We start from the raw sequence: 3,599 nt of genomic DNA, 5'->3' as shown, positions 1-3,599 counted from the left end.
CTTATACTGGTGTAATTAAAAAATAGTATGTATAAAGTTTTAACTCGTTTTAAAATATAAGATTAATGATATTTTAATCTTTATGAACCCGAGTATATATATTATTTTTTAGAAATAATTATTCTAATAATTGCTGTCTTTTATACAAAAATCTATATTTTTATATATGTTAATATATCATGAATTTTTTTAAAATTTCATTTTTATTTTCCACAGAAAATAAAAGAAACTTACATGATTATTTTTCTTATCAATATTTTTAAATTTGGTTCATTCCTATGCAAGTAGCTCATTTTATAGTATCCCATGAAATGAAGAAGTTAGTGTTATACAAATTATTATTAATAATAGCAGGAAATGTTTTTTACTTTATGGTAAAAATTGAGGTAGAGGGGGACGGGGGAGAGTAATATTTTTAGTACTTCTTTGACGTTTTATTATATTTTTACAATGAAGTAAAAGAAATATATATATATATATATATATATATATATATATATATAGTAGAGTTAGCAAGTTTTGTTAACTTGGAAAAATGTTTAAATGGATAATCATTTATAATTTTCTAAATATATTTTAATTCTAATACTTTTCTTTGATTATTATAAATACGTGCTGTTTCGTTAAAAAATTCAATCATGAAAAATTTATTAGAACAAAATCATAATAAAAGAGGAAAAGTACAATAAAATATTCTTTGCATGCTTCATGAAGCACAATTATTTATGTATGATTTGTAGAAGTGACTAGCAAAGTCTGTTTTTGTGAACGGTAGAAGATTGTAGTTACTCCAACAGTGAAACATATACTGAAGGGATTGAGATTTATGCGGATCAAATAAGTATCCTGCATTTGCAAAACGAAGTAGACCAAACACAAAGTTTCTAGGATACAGTAATTCCAAGTCATATTTACCTCGAAAATAGTGAGAAATATGTTTTATCCAATAGTCTACAGATATGGATTAGTTGTATCTTGCAAGTAAATTAGTAGTAAATACAATATTTAGTCTCGCACAATTTGTAAGATACATAGGTTCACCAATAGCTCTTATGTAAGGTACTTCGAGAGCAAGTATTTCTTCACTATTTTCACAAAGTCTCAATGGCTCCAACTCAATTTATCCATTTTATATTGCTTTTGACTAATTTTTATAGTTTAATGGGTGCACAAATATTTTATCTTGGAAATGCTCTATTTGGAGCTTGAGACAAAAACTTTTTCTTTCAAAGATCTTTAAAGTGAAAATTGGAAAATCGAGACATATTTTCAAACTTTTGTCTGTCTATACATTTTATTTGAGACTGTCAATCTTGACTAAAGTACCCTTATTACCATATAAATCAAATTCTAAGCATTTTTAAAAGTTGAAAATTAGAAAATAATGTTAATAAATCATTATGTATTATATGTAAAGAAGATGCTTTTCAATTTTTTTGACAATTTTTTTTTTCATATAGATGATTTTTGTTGTGAAAAGTCTAGAATACATGTTCTTATTTCTAAAAAATTTAGATTACGCATTCTACAATTTTTGCATGTTTTGAAAACTTTAGATTATCTATTCTACCAGTTTGTACATGTTCTACGAATTTTAGAACTAAAAACATGTTCTAAAAGTTTCAGAATACAAAATTTTGTATGTTCTCCAAAGAGATGATCCTCTCTTAGAAATACAATACCGCGTATTAATACTCATCTACTATAGTATTTTTGCAAGGGTTCTTAGCAAAAATTTAATGCTCTACAAATTTATTACATGCATTAAATTACCCTATTAAAATCAAAAATTATTGTCGGAAACTTTGGGTAAATGGAAATTGGAAACTTTAGCATATGTACAATTTTTGTTTTAGCATATGTGCAATGTCCCACATAGCCTAGATTGTTTCTTACAATGTTTTAGAATCTATTTAAATAGGACTGTATGCTTCCAACACGAAATGAGCAGAAAGATTGATTTCTCAAGTGTCCAAATTTAAAAGTTTTATTCAGTTTAATCCATTTTTAATGAGCAAATTAAAAATTTAAATATTATAAATGTTGAAAGTTTTTAAAAATTTTAAATATTATAAATATTTTAAACTTTATAAATTAAATTTAAAATATTATAAATATTTAAACTTTATAAATCTTGAAACCTTTAAAAGTTACAATATTTATAATATTTGAAAAGTTTAAATATTATAAATATTGAAAATTTTTAAAAGTTCAAATATTATAAACATTTAAGCTTTATAGAATGTTTAAACTCTTTAAAAAATTTAAAATATTATAAATATTTTATTTACATGTAGTGTTTAAGATCTTATAAATATTTAAACTCTATTAAAAGTTTAAGTGTTGTTAGTATTTTAACTCTATAGAAAGTTTAAAATAAAGTATTATTCACATTTCCATAAGTTTAAACAGGAGTTTAATTTTTTGGTAATAAATTGTTATACGAAAGACATATGCAAGCAATTACATATATATATTTTCTTAAAATAACATTTATACAAGGGTTGTATGACAGGACGGATTTGAATCCTACTCAATACCAAATACACTGGTTAATATTGTTTAAATTTTCATTAATCTTAAACTTCAAAATGAGTTAAAACTTTATACATACTATTTTTTTATCAACATCAATTTAAGACATGTCAAATCAAACTGATTTAATTAACTTTGATATTATGCAACCTTACTAATTTTTAAACAAATTTAAGCATAATAGAAAATTTTAATATATAAAAGAAGTTTAAAATCGGGAAAAATGTCATAAAAATCCCGAACTTTCAAATTTGAGACGATTTAATCCTGAATTTTCAAGAAGTCATTTTAATCACAAATTTTAGTTTCTCTTTAAATTGCGAAGACGGGGATAACTATCCATTTCAAACCACAATTCCCTTGTTTCGTCAAACTTTTGATTGGATATATTTCCTAAACTCATTTTACTGAGCTGTCTACATACCCTAAATTAGATGAAACAAATTCGTAGTTCTTAAGAAAAACAAAACAACTTAATTAGAATAATATATAGCTCGATTCTTGGGGTCAACCTTTGTATTCATTATATAAAAGCCTAGTCTTATCTTTATCTATTTTTAAATTATATGATATTAAAAATAACTAATCACCTTGATACATGATATCAGCAAAATAATTATTTCATTACATGTTGAATTCCCTTTAAATGAGGTCTTGAAATTTATTGAATGGTCATTTCTTACCATAATTGATAAGTCATTCAAAATGTCAACCTAAACTTATCAACATTATGGAACTCTATGATCCATGGAAACTCGTGAATAATTCAAGCTTAAATTAGTAATAATTCAATTTCTCTAATATACCTCGATTCAAGTTCTTTTAGCGGCAATGGATTCTTGACAAGAGAGATCTTTCCATAGACACCTTAAATGGTGAATCCAAGAAATTCTTTTGCTGGGATCAAAACATAACTTAGAAAATATTTAATATAAATATAAAAAAACATACAAAACAACTCTACGAGTTCTCATGTCCTGAAATCTTTTCATCAGAGTTTTCCTTCAAGAAATATCGCATCGTATCAGAACTACACATAACTTTGACCTCATCCTTTACATACC

This window comes from Capsella rubella, unplaced genomic scaffold (genome assembly GCF_000375325.1).
Source record: "Capsella rubella cultivar Monte Gargano unplaced genomic scaffold, Caprub1_0 scaffold_3, whole genome shotgun sequence".
NCBI classification, from domain to species: Eukaryota; Viridiplantae; Streptophyta; class Magnoliopsida; order Brassicales; family Brassicaceae; genus Capsella; species Capsella rubella.
Note: the sequence above shows the minus strand (reverse complement) of the source record.